General features: G+C 34.1%; 1 protein-coding gene across 3 annotated transcripts in view; it reads left to right on the forward strand.

Moving 5' to 3' along the window:
• The first annotated feature begins 5,470 nt into the window (after nucleotides 1-5,470).
• LOC124357283 (LHFPL tetraspan subfamily member 6 protein-like) overlaps nucleotides 5,471-27,559 on the forward strand; it is a 69,521-nt gene continuing 47,432 nt past the window's right edge. Inside the window, exon 1 of one of the 3 annotated variants that reach the window (XM_046808929.1) lies at nucleotides 5,471-5,607. The gene's annotated coding sequence lies outside the window, so the exon portion shown is untranslated. Of the gene's footprint in view, nucleotides 5,615-11,859; nucleotides 12,035-27,559 lie in introns of those variants that run through there. The other 2 variants (XM_046808930.1, XM_046808928.1) reach the window with 2 other exon arrangements.

Genomic DNA, 27,559 nt, shown 5'->3' on the forward strand with positions numbered 1-27,559 from the left:
CTGCCAGATTCGGGGTCGTGTGGAGGTGGACAGATGCTTCCGCTGTCTCGGCTACGGTCACACCAAGAGGAACTGTTCCGGACCGGATAGGAGCAGTAACTGCTGGAAATGCGGCAGCGCCGAACACAAGGCGGCTGTTTGCATGCAGGCTCCTTCTTGCGTCTTATGTACCGGAAACCCTGGAGCAAAGACGGATCATGTTGCAGGATCAGGTACCTGCGGGGTTTTCAAGAAAGCCCTGGACGACAGGAAGGCCCGTGCTAGGCCACGAAAATGATCCGGTTTATCCAGGCCAATCTGCAGAGATGTCACGCTGCGGACGCAATCCTTGAACAGCTGGCCTGTGAGACCAAAGCCCAGATAGTGATCGTCAGTGAACCCGTCCGAACCAAACCCAGCTCATCTTGGTTTTACGATGGACTCGGCACTGCAGCTGTTTGGATCGCAGACAGTCGTGGGGTCCGTGTACTGAGTCATGGTTCCGATGACGGTTATGCCTGGGTTAAGTTGAACAGCGTCACCATTTACAGTGTGTACCTCTCCCCCAATTACTCCGCGCGAGAGTACCTGGAAATGTTGGAAGCGCTGGAAGACAGTCTCCGAAACGTCCCTGGGCGTGTTATAGTGGCGGGTGACTTCAACGCCCGTGCGGTCGAATGGGGTATGCCCGTTACTAACGTGAGGGGAAGACATATTTTGGAGATGGTCTCGAGACTCGATTTGGAAGTCGTGAATAGAGGGACAAGGCCGACCTTCCGAAGCACTCTCGGTGAGTCAATACCAGATATTACGATGGTATCGGCCGATTTGTTTCCTTTAGTAGCGGAATGGCGAGTGATGGACGTCTACACTGCTAGTGACCACGAGTTCATCGATTTCCATCTTATCGATAATCGGCTGCCGCGGCGAGCGAATACCCGAAACACTCTTGGCTGGAATCTGGCTAAGCTGGACAGGGGAAAACTCGTCGAGCAGCTAGATCGTAGTATCGAGGCTGGTGTTCCGGGGTTTCCCGAGTCCACTGAAACAGCTGAGGTTGAGGCTTATATCGACTCTTCCATGAAACTGATAGAACACGCTTGCAATTCGTCAATGCCTCGGAAACGACCTTACCGGGGCCGTCGCCAAGCCTTCTGGTGGACGGACGAAATCGGCGAGCTCAGAAGAACTGCACTAATGTGCAGACGTAGAGCGCAGCGAGCTCGAAACCGGCCTGAAGCTATAATTAGGTCGGCAGAGCACAAGGCTGCTAAGAAAGCTCTGAGTGCAGCAATTCGTTTGAGCAAGGCACGATGCTGGCGTGAGCTCTGCCAGGAGGTGGACTCGGACCCTTGGGGAAGAGGATACAAACTTGTAAGAAAAAAGCTCGGAGGAATAGGGAACAGCACGGAAATGCCTGCTGGAATGATTTCGGCGATCGTGGAAGCTCTCTTTCCAAGTCACCCTGTAAGGCGGGAGTAGCGAGACAAGTTCAAGACGTTCCCATTTTTACGGAGCAGGAGCTTGTAGCGGCGGTGTCTACCATGCGCAACAAGAAGGCTCCAGGACCTGATGGCATTCCAGCTGAGGTTTTAAAGATTGTGGCGGCGAGTTATCCACTCTTGTTGCTGAATATGTATAATGCATGTTTGGTAGCGGGTGTGTTCCCGTCGCGCTGGAAGGTTGCTAGGTTGGCGCTGATCAGCAAAAGGCAAAGGTGATCCGAACTCCCCGTCGGCATACAGGCCACTTTGTATGCTTGACACCGCGGGGAAGCTCTGTGAAAGGTTGCTGAAACCCAGGTTGCAGTCGTCTATCGAAGCCGCCGGAGATCTCTCTCCCCGGCAGCACGGCTTTCGAAAGCGACACTCAACTCTGAACGCCATTACAGAGGTGATCATTGCCGTCCAGCAAGCCGAAACAGCTTGTCAACAGGCTCGGCCGATTGTGCTGTTGGTTACCCTTGACGTAAAGAACGCGTTTAACTCTGCTCGGTGGGAGGACATGCTAGAGGCGTTGCAGCGGGACTTCAGCGTGCCCGACTATCTCCTGGTCATTGTGCAGGACTACCTAAAGAACCGTCGGCTGTTGTATGAAACCAAAGACGGAAGGAGAACAAAAGAGGTCACTGCCGGTGCGGCTCAAGGGTCTATTCTCGGCCCAGACGTATGGCCGGAATGTTTCATACGATGGTTTGCTTCGCCTTGAGATGCCCCACGACGTCTACCTCGTGGGTTATGCTGATGACGTGGCTGCAGTCATCACGGCGAGGACTCCGCACTTGGCACAGTTACGCCTTAATCAGGTAATGGTTCGGGTCAATGCCTGGATGACGAGCTATGGACTTGAGCTGGCGGTCGCCAAGACCGAAATCGTTATGCTCACTCGACGGAGAATCCCCACTCTGATCTCTATGAAAGTGGGGGGTGTCGAGGTTCGGACAAGGACTGCGGCGAAGTATCTGGGTGTGTTACTCGACTGCCGTCTTCGGTATTGGGAGCACATTCAGGCGGTATGTGATAAAGCCTCTAGGGTGGTATGTCTCTCGGCAGGCTGATGGCTAACGTAGGAAGCCCTAGGTCAAGTAAGAGACGCCTCCTCATGTCTACTGTAAACTCAACCCTTCTGTATGGCGCAGAGGTTTGGGCGGATGTCATGAGGATAAGGCGATACAGTCAAAAGCTGTTATCGGTACAGAGAAGAGCGGCACTTAGGGTCGCCTGCGCCTATCGCACCGTTTCCGGTTCGGCCGTGACGGTCGTGGCTGGGGTGATTCCTATTGACCTGCTGGCCATCGAGAGACAGACCGTCTTCCGGGAGGCTGCCGAGCGTGGTAGAGAGGATGCCTTGGCTGCTGCCAGGGTGGAGACTCTGCAGGTTTGGCAGCGGAGGTGGACGGAAGGATCGGACGGTCGCTGGACCTTCCGTCTCATTCGAGAGCTTCAATCCTGGATAGATCGTGGCCACGGGGAGATAGATTTCTACCTGTGTCAGTTCCTGACGGGGCACGGTTACTTTAGGAAGTACCTCTACAGGATGGGAAAAGTCAGGTCGCCTCGGTGTGCTTACTGCCCGGAGGAAGATGATGATGTTCATCACACCTTCTTCGCTTGCGGGCGCTTCAACGAGGCCAGGCGAACGCTCGCCACCAAAGTTGGCGATGTTACGGCAGAGACCATTGTGGAGATGATGCTGCAGAGTGTGGACGCCTGGAATGCAGTCACTACTCATGTACATGCGATCCTTCATCAGAAGTGTGAAGACGGATGCCTGGCTGACCCCTAGCTTCCGAAACAAGTAGTTTTGTCCTGGTTGGATCATAAGACACACGGACCAGGCAAGATGTCATCCGAAAGGGTTCCGGCCTGGGCCCTCCGTGGCCCGTAGGGGGTTTAGTGGGTAAGTCCCACACTCCGTGCGCAAATGCATTCCCCCTACGTAAAAAAAAGTATACTACTGATAAAAACCTGTGTACTCAATATTTAATGAAATAAAGTTTTAAAAATGATTCAGATTTAGCTGAGTCATAAAAGAAAACTTTTGACAGCAAAAAGTATCAATAGTTTTTTAGTACCAGTTAAATATGTATTAAGGTACTTAAATATTATAATTATTTTTCCAAATCATAACTTCTTCCGGTAAACTTTGCTATTCTTCCACATCATACACCCTATCGTCGGATCTCACTGAGTATTAAAACAAATAATAAGCCAAATCGGTCCAGCCGTTCTTGAAATTGACGTTTAGTGAGACTTATACTTATTTATTTATATTTTTAAGTTATGAAATAATTGTATTCGGTAAATGAAACATATCTTTTGAATATTTTCGTTGAAAATTTTGAGCTTTGTAGCCAAGGTAATTTAATTCAATTAAAGCCGCACAGTTGGAAAAAATTTGTTTGTATTTAGGCTTAGAAAAATTATTGTTATTTCGTCAAGGTAATCTCCATGATTTTTCATAGTTAATTTCCTGCTTTAAAATGCTGTTATTATTCATGTGCAAGTTTAGAATTAACAAAATAGTAGAAAGAACAATAATTCTGCTTACATTTCCCCTTAGTTATTATCGAAGTCAGCAATAAATTTAAATTATTAACTTGATTTTCCAACACAAATACATTTTTATTTTCACACCTAATTTAAAATTCCTAAATTCTGCTTAGGTCTTAGTTTAAAATGTAATAATGAAAATTATAGTCTATCAATTTGTGCAATGTTTAATAGTGTCATAGATCTGATTACAATCGTAATATCAGTCAGTAATACATGTCTTGGATTACTAAATATTTGATTCGTCAATGCCATCTTGTTTTGTTCATCAAGAAATGATTCATTGCTGTAAATGTTTTTTTTAATTGTTTATTTTTTTAAATGTTATTTATATTGACATTAAATGATTTAAGTCTCAACCTCATGTGGTGCCGTTAGTAAGGGCTTTACCTTCTTATAAATGTAGATTATATATTGCTATACGTTATGATGGATGTTGCATGTAATCAGTCTTAAAAATACACTGTTTGTAAAGAATATTTATATTTCAAATAAGCTAGAATAATTAATCGGATAATTTTGTTCCCATTTTCGAAATAAGAGACATACAATTTATTTTTAAAACGAAAATACGACACGTTTTTAAATAAAGCTTCGTATTTGTTCGACAAACAAAGCATTGCGATTGACACTGAACACATTTCAAAGCTGATCAAACAAAATCCCTTTCCTATTTGGTATTTGATTAGTGATCAGCTCTTTTGTTTCAATTTAAACTTCAGGCAACTCTTTTAAATGAGCAATGTTAATCATTATGCTTTATTTGTACTGTATCCATTTTTATTAGCTTACTAATAAGTACACTTTTGCAAGTTCTTACTTTTATATAAAAACATATTGCAGTATCTATCAATGTTTTGCCGTGTTATTGTAATATGTTCTTTTAATCATTACGTATAATTGAATAGTAGTATTGTTTGACATAAAAATACTAATGCGATTATCAGCCCTCTTCAATTACAAAATAATATACGTATTATATAAAAAATAATCTTGTTGTTCCCGAAATGTCTTACTAACGTTTAATGCGTGATTAGATTTAATTTCTGTTAATAACTTTTGTTCAAACATTAATACATTTTTTACTAAAAATCTTAAATTTTAGCATTTTAATACATTTACCTTATTTTCTGATTAGTTGTCTATGAAGTACTAATAAATTGTTTTATTTTTAAACCAATACAATAATATTAATAAAAAGTTTGCAAACTGAGAATCCCGTTGGATAATATTAAGTGATCAATGAAGGGGTAAGAAACTTGACAAAACTTGGGCCAGCTGATGAAGAGACGCGTCACTCAAGTGAACGGGGTGTGACGCTACAGGGTGGTGGTTGGGGGGCCGCAGGAGAGGGGCCCCTCTCCCCCTTTACAGATGTCAGCTGCACGCCCCTGCCCTTGCTCTGCTCTGCTGTGCTGTCATCAGTTCAGTTCGGTCTCTCGCCACAAGTGCATTGAGGCAGACCTTCCATGCCGGTGAAGAGAATTTTAGTTACCGGTAATGTAATCGATAAGTTACTATCACTGACTGTTACACGGTATTCTTCTGTGTCATTCATCTATCTGGAATAAATTCGGTATGTGGTATGTATTATAACATATTTTAAAACAAGTGTTAGTATAAGTGTGCTGCCACTTGATATAATTGCAAAGTTTAACAATATAACTATTTATATGTTTGTGAACTGTACTCTTCTTACTATAACTAGTCTTTATTAGGTGTCCATGTATACGGTTGAATGTTATCGATTATAATCATTGCCCATCTTACCAAATACCCCAAATATGTTAAAACAAATTCAATATGTAAAAAAATATGTTTTTCTGATTCTATTATTCTTTACGTATAAGTGTAGCTGTCACAAGCTGTCAAATTGATTTCTTGTGTATGATAAAGTCAACCTTAAATCGATAGTTTTCTAATAGCCATATAATAGTTTAAAGCAATTATATGGCTTTTTTTGTCACAGAGAAGGAACTGCAGGGTACAGCTAATGATGTAAATAGCGACTTATTCTTAAAAAACCTTCAGCTAGGATCCTCGTAAAAATTATTATATAAAACTAGTAAAAAGTTGTTTCAGGCTAAACAATTTTTAAATTCAGAGTACTTAAAATGTTATGGAACACAAAATAGCACTTTAACGCCTTATTATTACTTCATAATTCGTTGTAGCAACAATAATAAAAACCGTACATTTCACATATATTTTGAAAAAAGTATATTATACATATCTAAATTCACTTCAGTTCAGGGTTTAGTAATTAATTCTGTATATGAGTGATGGGAATTGGATATGAGAAAATGTAAGACAAAACATAGAGAAATAGAAACTTCACTGTAAAAGTGAACCATACACTCTTTAGATTCATTACTGCAAATGTGTAAATACTCAAATTATTAATGATACACATCTTTTGTATATTTTGTATTTTCACTTTTTTATAAACGGGAATATAGTTGCTTCTTAGCGATTTTACCACAAATCATAAATATTTATGTTCAAAGGTAATTCCAACTCCAAAAAATGATGAAGTTATGTGCTTGTTTTAAATCATAAAAAACAAGTATTAATTTACTAGTTGGACCAGCGACTTTAAAGGCTTAACGTTGGTTCAATATAACTGATATTGCACAAATAATTATCATTTAAATGCCTTATTAAACGAGCTTGAAATTACGTTATGTTTTGTAAAACACATCCTTATCACTAGAAATATTTGTGAGTTATTGTAATGTTGTGATTGAGCCTAAGTGAGTAAGAACACTGAATTTAAAGAGAAAAGTCGCTTTGTAATATAGCATAACGTGTGTTTTGACATTTGCCATATATAAATGTTACATAAATAGAGCTCTACGTTCCTAGGATAGGATTCTTTCCTCTTTCTTAATGTTAAAAATCTTAGGATATAAGGTTACGCAGAAATAAAACAAAACTATTCGTGTGAAATAAAGAACTGGCCTAAGTCAAAATATAATTTTTCAAATATTCAGATAGAAACGCACATTTTGTTGTAAATCACGTATAACCTTGAGGAAGCAATCAAACTATTGTCGTACTGTATACGTAGAAGCGTAAGTGTTGACCGGGCTTAAAGCTTACTAAATATTTCATGACTGCGATGCTGAGCGATGTTTAAGTGTTTTTTATGTAGTAGGAAGGAAAAATAACAGTAGACACGATTAGAAAAGGCGACTTTAGCGGAAAGGGAGAAAGAGGTAGAGACGACTTCACGTTTCCAATTTCCGGCTATATTATCCTTCAACCTCGTTATTTCCCATCTTTTCGTCATGAACCACTGTTAGAGAGTAAACTGTCAATGTTTTCGTATAGAATCTACGAAACGGATTATTTATAAGGATCTTCATATATGGGACCATTATTATCCCTCTCTCGCCCGTTCCAATACTTAAAGGCACATTGGGATTCTGGTTAGTGGATTACATTAGTGTCACTACCACTTTATTTCTTTTTAATTTGCATTCGTTGTATCACAACAAATAACGTTTGTCTCTTGGGATTTCCATGAATTGAAATACAACATACAATGAACTGAAATACAATGAATTGAAACATTGAAATATTGATGCACACATCTCTGTTTTTTCCGTATTTAACGCAGAGTTATCTAAACCTGCTACTGTCTGTAATAAAGTTTGTGTCTCGATATGCCCTTTTCTGCTAAACATTAGGAGGAGAATAAAAAGTGCTTTATTTCAACGATTACAATAAAGTAACATGCTATTCATCTGGTAATATTTGCACAACAAACGATGGTATTAAACCGTCTGTTTGGTGGTTTCTACATTTAAAGATATATATTTTCTATACTTATTGGGCTTATAGAACAAACATATCTAACACAAGCAAAATATAAAAAAACAGCTTTACACATATGTCTTATTTAACTTTAAAAAGAAATAAAAATAAGTGCAATAGAATAATGTAATACTATAATTTATTACATTGTTATCTTTGTAAATATTTGTATTTCGTGTTGCGTATAGAATTTATTAACTAAACATTCACACTAATAAAATCAGAATACATAAAAATAAAAGACATCGAATAAACTGTGTGTAAAACTAACATTCGATTCTGGATACTTACTTGCCTACATGGAAACTTATGTATATCAAATATGGTAATAAAAATATAGTAATTAACAAAAAATAATTGGAATATTTGAAAATTTAGAGACTTTATTTCTGTAGACACATATGTCTTACACGTAGTAATATAATGTTACATAAAAAATAGCTAAATAAAAATATATAAACAAAATAGAAATAAATTGTAAAGAAACTAAAAATTAAATTAAATAATGAGCCCCCGCCTATACTTTCAAGCAAATTCCATGTATTTCCCTAAACTTTTCCAATTCATTCCGTTTAAATAGCTTTTATACTAATTTTTTGATAAGGTTCATTTTCCGATACAATATTTAGTAATACTCGTATGCGATAAAATCGGGCAGACCACAACGTAGTGAAACACGTTCTCATTTCCGTGCAAGTTACACAATAAACAGGCTATATTTCCAGCCCGCAACCATGGTCCAGGATACATCCTGGAATGATGATGTCTGTGTTATCATATGAGGGTAAAAGATCTGTTGCCAAGGTTGTTGAGGGATCGCTTACAGATTGATACAGAGAGGTGTCATGCTAACATTATGCTAACAATTACCCGTACTGTACAAAACATCAGGTTTCCCTACAAGTGATAACGTTTTGTTTTATTCACGGTATTTTCTTGCCGTTTTATCCTTTATAATCTTCTTAAATGTTCTTTTTAGATTTCTATCCTATCTTGGTATGCTTACTGGATTGCGGAGAACACTTATTATTCTACATTCGATTTGGAATCCTCGTAATCTGCCACATGTTTATACTGTTTTGGAAAGATAAAAAATGATTATACACGGTACTATACCTTTGAAATATATATTAACTACTATATCTACAGACACTTACAACTGGTTTATTCGATTGCTTGTAAATGGTTTACAGTACAAAATCTTTCAGAGTGAGTTGAGATGCGACCCTTTTAGTCATACTATGCCCTTCCTTAAATACAACGAAATACAAAAAAATACGATGCATTAAACCATTATCAAGAATTTGTATTATAATTTTGCACAAGGAGTTACGTTCTAGAAGTTATGCTAAGTTGATCAACTATGAAAAGTCATAAAGATAATTGACCAATTCTTTCGCAGAAATGAGATCACGAAGTTATGAATGTAAACTAGTCGTACTAGTGGTTAAACTATTTATTCCGAAGCAGATGATTCCTATTTTAAAGTACATCATTAATCAGGAAAACTATATTTTTGCCTTACATTCTTAATACATACAATTTCTAAAGAAAAGTAAACTATTTATCAATGAATCGCAAAATTTTAATTACTTTTCTGTATGTAACAAAGTACTTTATTTTGTTATTGACCATTACCTTATTTAGATTAACTCCAGTGTTGGTTTTAAACTTATTTCTAATACAAATTAACTATTTACGTTTAAATATCTACCTACACATCGAAATGTCTTTAAACCGCTTATACGTCAAATTACTTGACAAACAGTTATGGCACCTGATCATTACGATAGGCTATGTTACTATCTTATATATAATACTTCACGCTTGGCCATAACAGGTATCTATATTTGAATTCTAAAGCTATCCCTAAATAAGTGTAAGATTTCTGTTTGGTTTATTTATGCCATTTAGAACCTATAAAATAAGTAATATACTACAACAAAAATTGTGTATGTTTCTAAATCTGTGCAAGCAAAGGAGTGGCCCATCTCTAACCACAAATGTCAAGATATGTAGATAGAACGAGTTGTTTGATATGATTAGTTACTTTGGAGGATGATTATTCGAGTGGGTCGGACTTCCTTATTGCTAAAGTCTTTTAAAGCAGAGTAGTACAATATGACTCCTTCTACCCCTACTAGAAGAAGGAACAGAGCTAAGCTAGCTAACAAAGCTACATTTTCCTTTTTCTAACATGCCTATAACTCTCATCATCATCTCATGGGATCTCGACCAGATATTATATCTACATAGGGTCCCCTTACCCATCCTGAATTTCCTGCTCCGCTGGAAGCAGTGCACATATTCTTTTAGCATTAATTTTATTGACGGGTTTCTTTATTTTCTTCTCTTAATTGAACATAACAACAAACCAAAGTGTAAGTGACAGAAGTTGTAGAAAATCTGCTTTTATTAACTTAAGTATGTAACAGTAATTATCCTGTTAAATGTGATTGGTGAACATAATAACCTCTAACTCTGATATTTCAGTGAAATTATTACAAGTATATTTCTACTAAGTGTTCTTTCTACTATTGTTATAATGTATAAAAACAGCATACTAATAAGCATAACCATTTATTTTATAACAATTGTTTTCATTAAAAACAATGTTCAATAAGATTTTCTAATTAAAAGAAAGTATTTCTACTTACAGTATATATAAAAGGAAGTAATACAGTTATCTATATTGTATTTCAAAGAAAAACAGAACGAAACTTTTATTTAATTTTAAAATAAAGTTTTTAGCTGGATTTGACAGTCTTTAGAAATAAACAAACACATGCCAAAAGTGGGCTTTTCCAGTAGAAACATGTCACAGGTTATTTGATGGACTTGTCAGTGATACAAGGATAACTGGGTTCTCTCTTATCAACAAGTAGAAGTGGCTCAGTTGATAAAGGCACCAACTGTCATCTAATGCAATTGATTGGTGGACCACTGTTGAATTTTCACCAAAAGTTTAAATCTTTTCGCTACACAAAAAATTATTTTTATTACGAATAACAACTGTAAAAAAGATAGTTTACTTAAAAATGAGTTTTTCTTACTTTTAAGGGAATGAAAATAATTATCTAATATTTTTTAAAGAAAGAGATAGTCCCTTTCATATCAAAAAATGAATTTGTTGTGTTTTTCACCCGTGAAAATTTTTAATTTATACAATTAATTACTGGACCCTATCTTTGACTAATAATTAATGTCACTATAAGAATAATTATAATAATTAAGTCACCAATAAGCACATTGCAATAACCATCGTCATGCAACATTGGCTGTCTGTCGTCTGTCACTAACATCGTTTACAGCCAGCTGCTGACCTTACTCAGTGACGCACAACAGAGTAGCAAACACTCCAAGCCAACTTTCCCTTTAACCACAGCTTTTTAGATTTTGACATCTCACTAACTTGACATACCGTATTTAATTCCTAACAATGGAGACTAGACTCAAAGCACACAAGCGGCTGTTAGCACAAACAGAGCAAGATATACCCCTATTAAAGCTGTACCAGCTGAGGTACTAAGTGGAATAGGTAAACTTCTGTTAAATCTGCCAAAACCTATGGCATAGCATGTGTATTTGAGTTGTACATTTTCCTCAATGTTTCAATACATTTCGGTGGATTTCCTGTTAATAGCTTTCTCGTACTTGATAAACAGTGTTCTTTTTTAATTTTTATAATTTTTAGTTATAAGTTCTTATAAAAATTAAAATCAATCTACCTAATACATTTTATTATTAAGAGCATGATTTTCCATCTATTGTTAACCTTACTGAGAATTCAGTAAAGAGTAGTTTTCTGTTTAAACGTGTGTGAAGATTTAAATTATGTTATCGAAAACATTAAAGAGTTGCAAAGTATAAAATTGTCTCCAAGGCTACTTGAGCCAACATATTCGTACGTGCATGAGTCAAGAGTGAGGTGTGATGCCAGGTGGTGTAAGGAAGTGGGTGGGTGGGGGCACCCCTCAAACCCTCCTGTCCGCTGCAGTTCGCAGTTCAGTTTGTGACTCAGTCCAGTGATGGTTCTCGGAGCGTGAGCACAGCGATCACTCTAGGTGGTGACTCCGGCGAACATATTGTACACTGCTATTGTTATCGGGCGTAAATGAAGGACAGTTCTCTATGCGAAGTTCATCACAACTCCTGACTGACTTGGAATACCCAATGAGTTTATGGTTAGTAAGTAATGTTTAAAAAGTTAAAGTATTTTTGATATGGCACGTTTATAGTATGTTCTTAAAAATTTCATAATAACAATATTTATCAGAGTAATATTATGGACGAATATTAACTAAACGTACGGATGTTATAATACTACTAAACATGCCGAAGTAAAAATGTCAAGTAAATAAGTCCTGAATTGGAAATAGTTCAGTCCGTACATTCAATTCTGTCCAGAATCTTTGCCATAAAAATAGTAAAATGTTATCTAAACTGTACAATATAAGTAATAAAGTTAAAGTGTATCTTATAGACACTACTTAACAACATATGACTTCATCCCGTTTGTCTAATCAATATATTAAATGACTGTAAGTATCTAAAAACATTCAAAGAGAATTAAGTTCTATAATGTATCTACTGTAGGTGGACCACCTCAGAGCTAAACTGCTTGGAAGATTAATCTTAATTCATCTTGAACTACTGGTTTATTTTTTATATGAAACTGTTTTTAGAATTCTTTACCTAACTCTAAAAAATGTCACTGTAAATTCTTCCTTCTTGGTTTGTATTTTTTATTATAACTATTTCTAAACAACGTATTAAAAACATAACGAAGATTCTCTGCGTTACTGTAAAAACATAGTTCAGTGTATGCTATGACCGTTACTTATGACCTAATAAATAATGTTCACAGGTTAATAATAAATATCATTGAGTATAAGTTTTAATACTATATGGATAGTACGTAAAGTGTATTGTATCTTTAAAAACGCTGTTTGCCATTTTAAACTTTATATGTTACATCAAATACTGTTGTAATAAGGCAGGTTATGTATTGGTACTATACAAAGGACAAAATGCGTGTATGTTATAAAATAAATACAATTCAACAGTATGAAGTAAACTTTGTAGTAGTCTACGAATTACATTGTGGTAGTAAATTCAGACCAAAATTATTATAATTAATTAATGACAAACAATTGATAATTCTTGAATTTGGCCATGAAAAACTCATTTATAAAAAGTTTGGAATAGAGATGTTGCCAAATAAATAAAAAAAACCTGTTAAAAAATACTTCTTGCAGGGTGAGCGCACGCCCTCACAAACATCCACAAACACATACACAAATGTTTGCTGATAGATAGTTACCTTCATAACTATAAGGGAAGATTTAATTGTAATTTTATTTTTATGTTAAGTAGTATTGTTACCAAAAACACCGAGAAGAGAACTTCACAAGCATAATGAATATATTTAAATCTGAAAAGAATAACTTAAAAAATTTTATAATCGTACAGTTAAAAGCATGGATGATAGCCCAATTCAGCGTATTCAATTATAATTGAATATGAAAAAGAACGCTACACACTCATAATACAGCTAAGAGTTTGTTTGAAACTCTCTATTTTTATTTTTCATGGAGTATTTCAAACAGTAAATTTTTTTATCACTTGATTAAATATTAAAATTCCACTGGATTCAAAGCACTTAACTACCCATACTTTGTTATTTTACACATTTTTCATTAACTTTCCACTTTAATTTATTTTCAATTAATTCTTTACGGCCCCAGTGGGACGAAGTTTTTATTGACAACTTATTGGATTTTCAGAAATACTTTAGGTACTAGAAAAGCCTGTTTCTAATTCTCCCAACATTTATAGAGTTAAATGTTTTATATTCTTACAAATAAAATTTAATATATTTTTATCAAATCTTTAAAATATATAGTATAAAGTTTTAGAAATGTGTAAGGAAACGTTCTCAGAAGTCTAAAATATTGCACAGTATTAAATAACTATTATTTGTTATACTTATAAAGTCTTAATTAATAAGTATGTAATTAGAGTCAGTATACGTGTTGTTTAATAGATCTTTTTTATGATGTGGATCTTACAATATAGGCTAGAACTACTCACCGAAGGAAATCCACTTGAAAATCTGCAAGTTCTGGTCTATGACTCGAAGAATGTTCGTTTAAAATTAAGAATTCAATTAAAAATAATACTAAAGTCTTGAATTTAACTTTTTATATATCATTTGTTTCCATTTATATTTTATTTCTCATTCTGAATTTTAACTGTTAGTTTTATTTAAAACTGATAACTGGTTAGAGCTTTGGAGTGCAATTAATTAAAACTTGTAAGTACCCTATAGAAAACATAATTTTATCACAATGATACACATGTAAAATATTATGCTTTTATTAAACCGTTTCCAACACAACACTTTTGTTTATATTAGGCTTTGTTTTCACGAAAATGTGAATGGGAGGCTTTAATAATAGCAATATTATTGAGCATTACAGCAATATCGCAATTATTCCACAACAGTGCATGCTTTCATAGCTTTAATGTGCAGTTGATATTATTACCGAATATAATATTGTAATTAACAAAAGGTTTTAATTGGAAAAAACTAATTTAATATGGCTTAATGACCTAATTTTGTGAAATGAAATTATGATTTATAATTACTCTTATTTTCGTAATGGACTCTCTACGTAAATAATTTGCAAGGTTCAGTTTTATATCTTAACTTTAAATTATTTTACATTTACATGGTTTGTCAATAAAAGTTTTTGTAAACAGATTTATGTCCTTTGGATGAAGCACACATATATTTCAACTGCCAAGTACTTCAACTGCCAGATGAAGAATTATTAAAATAAATAACAAAACCTGATTGTACATTAGGATGCACTGGTAGGATTAGGCCAAATACTTGTTACTGAAAGGTTTGAAAATGGTTGGTATGGCATGTTACCAACGAATTTATTGATCTGTTACTTTTTCTTTTTTTGTTACCGTAGTAAAGAGAGATCAAATCACTGTATATATTTTGACTCTCTAAATTTATGTCTAGCTTAGTTAATTACTAATTCCCTGTGCAGATAATTAAGTGTTTAAATTACTATATTGAAAATAAAAAGTAACTAATATATAAAGGGGCTGTACATGAACGGGTAGGGTCGTAAAACATTAGCTCTTTTTAATTTAGGTATATCCTATGTAATGAAAGCTGGATGAACTAGCATTCTAATAGAACTCTATAGCTCTTTTATGGAAATTTTTTACCTATTAATTCCGAGGGCTAGTTGTGGGGGTTAGAAGGACCTTAGAGAGCTTAGCTTAGTACAAAGAAAATTTCTTACGTAACAGCTTTTAACTCATAATTTATAAGTTGTTTTGTCATTATTTGGATTAATACACGTTATTCATAAGGTTAATCAAGAATACTTTGTGATCAGCTACAGACAGTCAAGAGAATGGAGCCCAAGACTAAACCATTAGCCTTTGCATCAATCATGGCCATTTCATTTATTCACCTGCAATTAGCTTAGTCTTTGTATGTAATATATTTTTATCTTATAGGCCGTCAAAGGGTCCCGCTAATATTCATCAAAATGTACCCTTTTATTTATGGTTTGAACCATATTAAAAATTAAAAGAGGCTCTCCACAGCAATTTGTAGTAAGTAATGGTCTCTTTAATACCGAGGTGTTAACTGCCAAAAACCATTGTTCATGGCATCAATAAATGTAAACCAAAAATTCTTTTTACAAAGATAATAACCCAGTTTAAGTACACAGTAGGATTTGAATCAAAAGGTGATATTCATTATTCACACAAAATCTTGCAAATTATATTTATGGATTGATTTGAATAAAATTTGGCTTATTGGTTGTATGAATTAGATTAAAAAAACCACAGTTTTAGAATGGGTATTCAAAGCAATGACGAAGCGTCAAAAGCTCTTCCAAGTTACTACCAAGTTACAGGGTGTGTCATTCAAAATACGTCTTTTTTATTAACTGGTATACACATTATATAGAAAACACTGCCAACACATCACCCTGCCTAGAATCCTTCACGACCCAGCAGATGCTAGAGATTACAATCTCCCAGACACCAAGGACCTCTTAAAGGACGAAAGTTATCAGGTACGTGAAGCATCGAGTGTTATCAAACTAGTAGAGACTGAGACCCTACCTCCCAAGGCCGAAAGCTTGCAAGGTAACTAATTTCTTGTTTGGTATTTTTAAGAGATAGTATCACTACAGGCAAGATCTTAAAGTATTACTTGGAAGGTCGAAAATCTTCAGAAGCCTACAGCTTCCTGAGGCTCTGACTCCAAGAGATAAGAATATTTCACAAAAATCACGATGTAGTCATCGAGATTTCTATAAATGACTTCGCTTTCAGATCGTTGACCATTTTATCGAATTTTGGCGTTACCATCTATATTAATGTGGGTAAATAATAAATTCAGATATATTAATACTATTATACCATGATATTCTAACATCAAAAGATAGGGATTCCAACAAGAATTGATACTATTACAAATTATTGTACTAGTGTTTGATTTGACACAAAATGCTGTTCTCTACTGTTTTCTAGTATTTCTGTGCAAAAAAGTAAATACTTGTTTTGAATGTGATCTTTATTGCCTAGAATATCACATTAATGTCAAAAAGGTTTACATGTTCTTGTGTTTTTATACATTTTTGATCTGGACGGCCTCCTATAAAAATGGATGAAACCATATTTGTAAGAAAAAAACATCATGTAAATTAAAGTAGTTGTTACATTCCAGTGTATATAAATTACACCTAAAAACTTAAGAATTGTCACACATACTTCTACGTAATCTTTTTTACTGTTATTGTTTCAAATGTTATAAATTTACGTCAAAGGTACAGCTTCACGTAGCAGGCTTTATACAATGACATAGTTATTAGACAAGGTATATAACTTGAACTATGCATTTACGGAGTAAGTTTTAACTTTGGAAAAGAACCAACCCTGTGTTACTAGATCGTTATAAGTTATGCAAGTCTCGTTACTTAGTTGGTTCACGAGTTGCCCACTGTCACTGACTCGCAAATACTGTCAATGAATTCTGCGAAGTGAAAACCTGTGTCATAACAGTATGTATTCTATAAAAATAGGAATAAATTTTTATTTTTCAGTAATACAGGATTTACTGTTTTCCTGGCTTTGAAATGTTATCACTTTAACAAACATGAAGACAGAGTGTTGAAACGCGAGTGAAGAAATAGACCTTACCAAGATAAATTATTAGTGACAGGAAAGTAATTTCTTACCTTACTTTTACTGGGTTAAATCGTTCATTCCAGTTTCCTTCGACCTCTACTTTATCGTGCTGTGCTGGTGGCATGCATAATGAGTTAGGTTGATTGCCGGACATCTAAACATTCGTGTAGTTAATCGAGAGGCCCATAAACAGTTAAACAGGCTAAGCCTCAGAACAGATGTTTCTAGCGGGGGGGAGGAGGGGACGGTTGTTTGTCACACAAAGGCCGCCTCTGTGATAGTCCGTCAGTTGTGGTCACCGCCTGTGACGTCATGAGTACAGTGCCCGGCATAATTCAACATGGACGGGAGAGTGTTTCCATATTTACATCGTTAACGAACTGCGGGTAGTGAAATTAGTGGCGTTTCATGTTATTTACATGTAATTTATCCAATGACCGAGTGTGTAACAAAAAATAACGGGTTTGAAGCAAAGTAATTTGTAAAAAGTCACAACCATCTGAATAATTCAAATGGTATTCAGTTAGGATACGGAGTGAATAATAATTTTCCATTAAGAAAAATATAAAATTATTATATATCATAATATTTTGTATAGGTTGAAAAGAAATATTTACTATGCACATTTCACATAACTATCATGAGAAAATTTTTTTTAATTAACATAAACTCTTTCTCGAGCTTTAATATAATATTCCTCCTTTGTGCTGTTAGTCATTAACTGAACAACGGATTTTCAAGATTTTTTCTGATATACCCGTATTTTATATCTTTTTGTACAGTAGCCTTCGTTCCTTCTTCCGTATATACGTTCCAATATATGGCTTTTAAGGGTACGTGTAGAGACAAACAGATAGCCAAATATGATTTTTTTTATTAGCTGAGATTTTAGTAATGTTAGTCATTGTAAATAATATGATTTACGTTTTATTTTAACACTGTTGTAAGATCGTTAAATTATATTTTGTAACAGGTTTTTATTGAAATACTACATTATATGTGCTTATAATAGTCGAGTACTCTTAAGAACATGATTTTAATGGGCTAAAATAATGGAAAATTAAAATTATCAACTAAAATACTTCTTTTACCAGTTAGTTTACATTTTGATTAAAATAAACTGTTTATCTCCCTCAAAAAGTGTATGCGACTGAGTTGAATTTCGTTTAAAAATGTAAAACGTTTATAAATCCAGGCACCTATTTCAAATAGTATTTAATTTTAAATCTGAGTAACTCACACGAGCATTAAATCTTTTTTGCAAGGATAATTTTTTAGTTTATTTTATTTGTTAGACCTATTTTCTTCTACTAGCCATTAACTATGTAAAAGGGCACGCGTAGGCCTACACATATTCATATAATAGTTGAATGCCATTTAGACTAATACGGCCTGCCACCCTCAGCAGCATATTCGTAAGTAACTGAAACTAAAATACATAAGATGTAAGAGTCATGCTATTTAAATTTATTATTTTACATGAATTATTATAAACATAAATTAACATATTATACCCTCTCAAATAATTGCTTCAACAAAAATGTCTCATTAGATCCGCCAAGCTTTCTTCGATTTACAGCTTTTAAATTTACTTTTGCATTAAAACTGAGTATGTATAAAAGATTAATATTTCTTTACTCGTACAACATGTTTAGTGACGACCATGAGCACCCATAACATAACATCCGTTAGGGGGGGGGGAATATTATTCCAAAAACTTACAGCTATTTTAAAGAACCATACAATTCCGTACCGTAGCAAAGACCATATGATCTCTATTCTGAATTTCACATGCGATCATTACAATAAAAACAAGGAGTTCCATTGAAAAGGGACGTTTTTAGCTATCCCATTACATTTGCATACTCACCATTAGCAAGTCAACCTTAAATAAATAATTTCGTCACAATAGTTAGAATTTATATGGTCTTCGCTTCTTGTATAATAGAATAATACGATAATAAATCATAGGTTTCTTTATTTAACGCACTGTCTCCATATATTAAAAACTGTTCGTTGTACCAAACATTACGTCACGTATGGACGAGTAACATTGCTATTTTTTTAGTTTGAAAAATTTAATCAAACTCGAAAAACTTCATTGTATTAATAAAACAAAATAACTGAAATATATAATTAATGAAACACTTACTGATTCCTTTTTGTTCTAAATACGAAAACGTTTAAATAGAGTATTTTCCTCTTACGAGTTCTAAATATGTATTCCGTAACTAAACGGTATCCTTTACTATCTATACACTTTTTACCAAGCATGTAAACATATATTCTATTTTTAGACAATATTTTATCCAAGATAATGTTTGTGATATGGAAAATACGTTACCATCACTTGAGCAAATAAAAATAAAATATACATTTCAACTATATTGAAAGGATATTCAAAGTAGCCACATTCGACATAGTCTATGATGATGCAGGGACAATGAAATTTGGAGATCTGTACTTTCCTACTCCGTATTCAAACCTGCTTTGAAAATACAAACCTTCAGCAAGTTGAGTTTAATTCGTAATTAGCCATCAGGTCGTCACATTTTTCCCATTGGTCAGAGTAAACACATTTAAACGGGTCCTTATTTCCGGAAAGCCTTACAAGCGTAATGGATTGTCAGCAAAATCAATGAAAAATGGTTGGTTTTTTGTATTGGTATTTACCTTGGGTGAATTTGAAGCCGATTGAGAAAAGTCTATACCGTAAATCGTTACTTAAGGTTTTTTTATCATTTTCGGACACTGAAATGTGAGGCTGAAGTGTAGGAATTAAAAGCTCAGTACCACTTTTTTTGTTCAACTCAAAGGCCTTTATGTTAAAGCATCACAAATAATTCTAGTTTAGGCGTACGTAGTCCAACATATTTTAAAACTCATTGTACTTGTCATGGCAATGACGATGATAACCGTTGATTACAAATGACAGGACAGAACGGGAAAATAAATGTAGAAGGGACTTTAACTAACTACTTACTTAATCATGCTGATGGAGAAGTCATTAATAAAAGGTTTATTTTGAATGATTATAATAAGTGATACAGTGCGTGTTTAGTTTTAGACATTTTCGTTTCTGTTACTGCTCACCTCTACGACCTATTCATTAATAACCAGTGAGCTGAGAACAGTTGGAACGCTGTTTGTTCCACTCCAAACTTCCATGTCAACAATTTGTGGACGTATTTCCCACACAAAAAATCGTCCTGCTATCGTATATTTGAATGTTTGAATTACAGGTCAATATTGTAAATCATTAAATATCATTCTTATAAGCTCACAGGCAAAATCTAATCCAATCGAGCTTTATGAAAACTCAATCTAGGTTGCAAAACTCTTCTAACTTAGTTATTCAAAGCAACACATATCCTGGTGCCTGAGTTTCTTTTCCATTAACTTATTTCAAAAATGTAATGAAATACTAGTTTTTCATATGGCAAGTCATAATATCATAAAGCACTTTATATGAATCCTCCCCAAAAACTATATTTTGTATTTATCTTATCAATGGGGATTATTTTTAAACTAGTGAAAGTTCAGGATATTCTGAAGTCTTGGTCATTAGTGTCCCCAACTCCTGAGAGTCAAGAGTGGACTCTCCAAGCAAACCCTTGTTTGTTCAACAAGCTCTTAACCTCTGGAGTTTACGATTTCACACGTCCCGTTGACCACATTTTTCCCATCGCTATAATTCTTATTTGCGAGTATCGTAAATATTGGTCTAAATAAACCCTGTTCTTCTAACACTTTTGAGCATTTAGCGGCGTTTAATGACCAGGTTTTGATAACTGAGCAAACAAAATAAGGCCATTGTAAATAAAAATTCGTGATAAACTTATGCAGAACAAGCATGAACGTTTTGGTTACAACGTTATGACGCTGTTCAAACTCAATTAAACTTTTAATGAGGAGTCTACAACCATGCACTAACCAGTAACACAATGTTGTTACCACTATGTGCACTCTTACTATTCATTTGTTACATTCTAATATTTAACCAATTAGAATGTTGGAGGTTCTTGAGTATTTCTTTTGTTAAGGTAGGTTGATTGTGTGTCTCCCTTTTAATATTATATTACAAATAAATATCATACACTAGTAGCTCGTGATTTTCAATGCTGTTTCTATTTCAAACTAAACATTTGTGTGAAATGATGTCAATTGCAGGTATATTAGTGTTATGTAACAAATGAACCAGTCGTTGGTGTTATGTAATCTACTCCAGTAAAATTCCATTTATTATTGCCATTATAATTTACAAAATTTACCGCTGTAGGATATCTCTAAAAGCTCATTAATTAAAAAAATAACCTCATTAATTAAGTACTGAATTTTAATTTGGATTTTTAAATATGGGTATTGCAAAACTTAGTATGTATTTTGTTAGGTATTACTTACAACGTACACATTTTTTTTATTTATATATACCTTCTTATATTTTTAAGGGAGATCTATTGCTAAGGAATTAAGCATTAGTATAACTTATTCTGTACCTAAGAGGGAAAGAAATCAGCCCGAACAATATACCATTTCCTTGGTTCAATGTAATGCTGAAGACAATTAGTTACGTATTATTGAGAAAACTCACCACCTTCGTCCAACCCACTAAAACGATCTCTAGGCAATACAGATCATTGAAGTCGCACTACTACTTTATTAGCTATTACGTTTTATTGAGGAGTTTCCTGGCGATTGCGTAACTTACGAAATGGATTGTATTCGGAAATACTCTTACTGCAAAGATATGATTTCTCACCCATTGGTTAGCCAAATCATCCGAGAAAATAAACATATAGCGGGGAGATCATATGACCTCCCCGAAGAGACTTCCACAACATGGTTAGTCTTGTCCTATTTTGATGCTGAGTACAATTATTTTAAAGCGTTTCTCATGATACCCATATTAGTTAGTATTTAGTCACAAAAATAACGCCATTGGTTCACTTTAGAGAGGAAACTACCTAGTAATATTTCCACATAAACTTATCCATCCAGGTAGCGTTCTCATTGTCTCATCAGATCCATAGTTGTAACTTTCCAGACACTGCGTTAAGATGAAGGTAAACTGGAGCTAAAATCAACATTAATATTATATCCGTGCTTATAGAACGTGTCAGTAACATTATAGTTCTCTTAATTGTGCACCTTATGAGACAATGATAATTCAAATGTACCTAGTTTATACTATATTTTTTAATTTTGTAGTCAGGATGTATATGATGTAGAAACAATGTAAACTGTTCATTGTAACGTCAACTTTTTTCGATCTCTTCAGACGAACAAGGCATCAGATTCCAGAAGCCTAATTTGTAACATCATTCGGTTCCAGATGCTGCATTAACGGGTAGGTGAACTGTAGCTAAACTCAAAATTCATATTAAATGAACTCTTCCCATCATAGCCATGATGTGTATTGAAACATCAAAGTACACTAGTTTTATACAGTACTAGCTGTTCCCCGCGGCTTCGCACGCTTTTTGTAAGCTTTGCTCGTATATGAGCACTTCTGGTTCAAGTGGATTATATTGTCAACGCCGATACAGAGTTTACCTTGTTGACACTATGAAGAAAATCTGCCAAAAGTGTATGTTTATAGCCATTGTACACGTACATGTACTTAATAATAAAGTGGTCTAACATTCAAGCTATAAGGCCAAACAGAAATTCATTTGGAAGACAAATATCCATAAAAACTTAGCGCCTTCACATAGTGTGTGGTTATTATACACAACTATCTCGTAATTGTAGTTTACAATGTGCAGGACCTTTGATAACTTATTTATATTTTGCACGCCTCCTGGTGGTGAGTTACATCAATGGGCATAACATATAAACCTTCTACGTGGAAAAATACATATACATACAAATTTTCATAATGATCGGTCAAATAGTTTCTGAGTCCATAAAGGACAAACACACAAACATTCATTTAAATATATATATATATATATATATATATATATATATATATATATATATAGATTATAATGTAGAGATTTTATCACGTTATTATTTCGTAAATCTATGAAAAATGTATAGATATAAAGGTAAAATACATTAGTAAGTTAAATAAATTGTTTTATGAATGAGATTTTAGTAAATGAACATGAAGAAAAAGGTATAAGTTAAAATCTTCTTTACGAAATAATTCCTTTCCGCTTAGTATGAACCCTTTCTCATTTACATTTTATTCATACAAGTGTTGTAATACCCATAAAAGCCACAGTATACATAGTTATGCACTACTACAATGCAGCACAGCTCTTTGTCTCTACCTAAACAAAACACTGAACCGAGTCCGTATCTGAGTTGCAAGTAAAGTACACACTTCCAAGTTCTCCAATAACAACCATCTCACGAAGTCAGTTTACTTCAAGATGGACTTTATTTATATACAATTCAAGTCCAGAATTGTTTTCCTCTCTTCACCTTGTCCTTTATTGCTTCAAAGATGTCAACCGTATTGCTTCGAGTTCGTTTCAGTTTAAATGTACATTTCTATTTTATGGTATAGAATAGTTTATAGAAAATGTGTATTATGTAGGTTTCTGACTACTTCATCAAATGGTTTAAATTGATGTTTAATTAAAGTTTAGCATACGTATATATTAAAATCATATTTGCCATTTAGCAGCAGGATAATCTATTTTTTTTGCTTTAGGTTTATATTTCACCATGAATGGCTGCCAAGTAAATAATTGATGAAATTTTCTATTTACTATTCACCCACATACAAGCATAGCAGTGGTTGATTTGTCTCTGGTTGACCTTAATGTATGCTGTAATAATAAGGGTTAAGTTTATATTCTCTCTGGGCTTATACGTAAAGTTGGAATTCATAAAATCTTCAAATTTATAATTTCATGGAACCTTGTGCTTTAATATTGAGTTGGAGGCATTGAAGGATTTTCTACTTTTCGTTCAAAACTTTCTATAAATTGTTTAATTTTAATCATAATAATAAGGGTAATAATCCATTTATTTCCTTCCAAATTCACTAATAAATGAAGATTTAGTAAACAGAAATTTATAGATTTAACACCAAGCTAACTGTGAAATGTCTAAACTTATTTCCTATATCACAGACCGAAATATAGGGCTTCTTAAGCTTAGCCAGATTTTGGGTTCCATAAGTATTATAAAACAATTTATATAATATCAATAGTGGTATAAATTAATTGATTGAAATTCAATCCGTATTAGAGATTTAACATTACACACAAATTTAAACAACGTTATTGCGTAGGCAATTATAAAAAAATACTTGATAGTTACAATCATTTAGGCTTTTCCAAAAACTGTACAAAAAGTAAAACACAAAACTGAATATAGGTATACAATATTTTCTTATCTGGCTATATTCATGATAATTTCTATAAACTTACAACAGAATACAACTATAAAAAAAGTAAAAATAAAATGTAATATAGGTATAAAATATTTTCCTTTCTTGCTATTTAATGAAACGATTTTTACTTAAACAATTTGTACAGAGCAAAATAATGTAAGTATTGCTCTTTCTGATACCAAATTAATGCTCTTTAAATATACTGTCGATCTAGGTTTTAAAATGAGCTGAATGATAATAGGAAAATATTGTTACATCAGATGCAGGCAACACAATACGAGCTGTACAACAATGTATTGTTTTTAAGTGCAGAATACTTGAATTAGTGTGAGAGCCTACAATTGAGTTTCAGTCCATGTGCGTATTGTTCTATTCGTGTGCTGCTTTGCATTGTTCACTTTTATAACGTGATATATATTTTTTTTTAATTCGTAATGGGTTGGTGTAGTTAAAAAATGCTTATTTTTTTAAATAATACACTGATATACTATTATTTACAATTCGTGTGAAGCCTGTTCTAAGGTTTGTTGATGAGAATATATTGTGTGCCTTATCCGTATTCCTGAGCAGTAAATTCAAGCATACTTATATATGTGATATTTCACGCGTGACATTTTTCTTTACTTAGAAAAGAAGGTGAGGAACCTCTCACTGCACTTTACCCTAGGTGGACCTTTGCGCTTGGCTCAGGAATGATATGATTTTAAATGATATGGTTATTGAGATTAGGAATACTCCCTGTTGAGATCCTATGATGAGAGATTTAGGATTCTATATCTTAGCCGTGTCACCTTTGAAGAAGGGAGAAGCTAGCTCTTTTCCACCGTTTTTTAGTCAACCGAAATAGGGAAAGGCATTCCCTTTCGTTTATGAGAGCAACATCCTTTAATATTAAGAGAGCTGCATCTACTCCAACAGTAATCCTCTGCAGTAAACTACACCAATAGACTAACCCATTCTATAAAAACGATATTTATGTATTTATAATTTGTTCTGATGGGTTTGTAGATAAATAATATAAAGTTGCACTACTTTCACCTCGAAGGTAAGGTTTAAAGTCATAACATATATCCTATATTTTTCAAGAATGGAATACCAATAGAAGTACTTATGATGCTCTTTTGTATTACAGTGATTGGCATACAACTGCGCGTTGGACTCGAGGATGCAAATTTGATATTGTTCTTAAAGTTTACTATCTTCCACTACTAAAATGTTTTGCTTAGTTTGTATGTGACAGGTGAACAACTTAAATATCAGCCCAAATTCCATAGAACAATTTTCAAGGGTTGAGAATAAAACTAAAATGATACGAACTGAAGTGTATATCAATGATTACAGTACAAACAATAAAAACGCGAAAAAAGGGCAAAAAAGTCTTTGACAGAAATTAATGAAACAGAGATTTCAAAGTGTGTTACAAAATATTTGAACAGTCTAACTGACCTCTAATACTCATAAACTTGTTAAAGAAAAATATTAAAAACCTTTAGGCTTTATATCAGAATGTGATGTACACAACATGCTTGTTAATATTTTCACTGCGTATGTTGGACCGGTGACATATTACGGTTTCATTCATGATGTGAGATCCCACCCATGTACTCGTAATATCCCTGTGTTTCGGAGTTCATCAGGTTTTGAGATCATGTAAGTTTCGATACCTAGCGCTGACGAGAATATCAATCAAATTGCGTTCTGAATAAGAGAGTCAATCGTATTGCAACACAAATAGTTTAATTGTTTAGCGCGTAACACTAAATTGATATATAAAGAAAGGTCATCATTCAGGACATTCGCTGTCCTCTACAGCTTTCGAGCCATAATATTTGCCTTTTTTCCAGGGTGACAAGAAGTACCCATGGTAGCAGTTAGACTAACAGTGATCAACGCAATCGGTCGAGAAAGTTATGTTAAAAACCCTATCGTGCAATTAAAACGCAGAACATGGACATTAATTTAGCCATGAAAACTATTATTAACAATAATCTGGAATAATCACAAATCTAAGAAAACTCTGCGTTGTTTATTTATATTAAAGGATTCACGCTCTTAAATAATTGAATGATCGTTGAATATTTGAACTTGAACTTTAGTAATGCTTTATAATATCTTGAGGAAAATGTAATTCCAGATGAAGCCATGATCACCAGTTATAGTAGTGATCTGTTTGTCGAAAGTACTAGCTTTCAGTATGTATAAATACCACTGAGTTTTAAATCATCCTGGTCATTACCGTTAGTAAGGAAGGTGCCGAAAGAGTTAAGCATATGATAAATAACCATATAGCAACAGTAGAATATTTGACATACAATGACCACTGTAGTATACAGGTAGATAATAATTGAAATAAGGAAGACGTGACCGTATAACTTACGCTTGGATGAGTCCCCTACAAGCCTGTGAACCTTGGTTGTATCTTGAAAGAGTAAGTCGTGTGTCACGTGTTCAACCAGCGAAAGAAACAACAAAGGTAGAATTAAGGGTACGAGTTGTAGAGGGTTGAATTCTCGAGGTATTGTATAATAATAATAACATAATAATCCCTATAATAATCCCCTCAGTTCCTGTATCAACTAGGGATGGTCCTACAACCTAAGTTGGTGATGTAAGCTTATTTAGTTATAGTAAGTTTTATTGAATATCTTTTTTTACGAAACAAACTTTTCAAAATTGATTAGTACAGTCATACCAGAACAATAACAGGTATTTATGACCTGTTAGATCGAAACAATTAAGCTCTCAGATAAGAAAATTCTGTGAAAACGAAAATCCCTACTTTGAAACTTCACTATAATATAACTTAATACTAAATGTATATTTCCACTATTCACTATTATTTCACAGCTACCACAAAACGTTAACGTTTGAATCTGCTCTTCATATGAGTAACTTAACAAACTTTAAGTAATAATGTACATAATTATACAGAGCAAGAGATAAATCAGAACTGAAAGAGTATTAGAATCACTTCCTGGTATGATGATGGTAAAGCAAGTAAGTGGTTAAGAGGGTGCCTACCGCAGACAACCGCCTACTATATTAAACTAGAGAGCTAGTTAAGCTACCTAAGTTACATGGGTATGTATCACAAAGACTATGCTGAGGTACCAACTTTGGCGCG

Source organism: Homalodisca vitripennis, chromosome 3 (assembly GCF_021130785.1).
Source record: "Homalodisca vitripennis isolate AUS2020 chromosome 3, UT_GWSS_2.1, whole genome shotgun sequence".
Lineage (NCBI taxonomy): Eukaryota > Metazoa > Arthropoda > Insecta > Hemiptera > Cicadellidae > Homalodisca > Homalodisca vitripennis.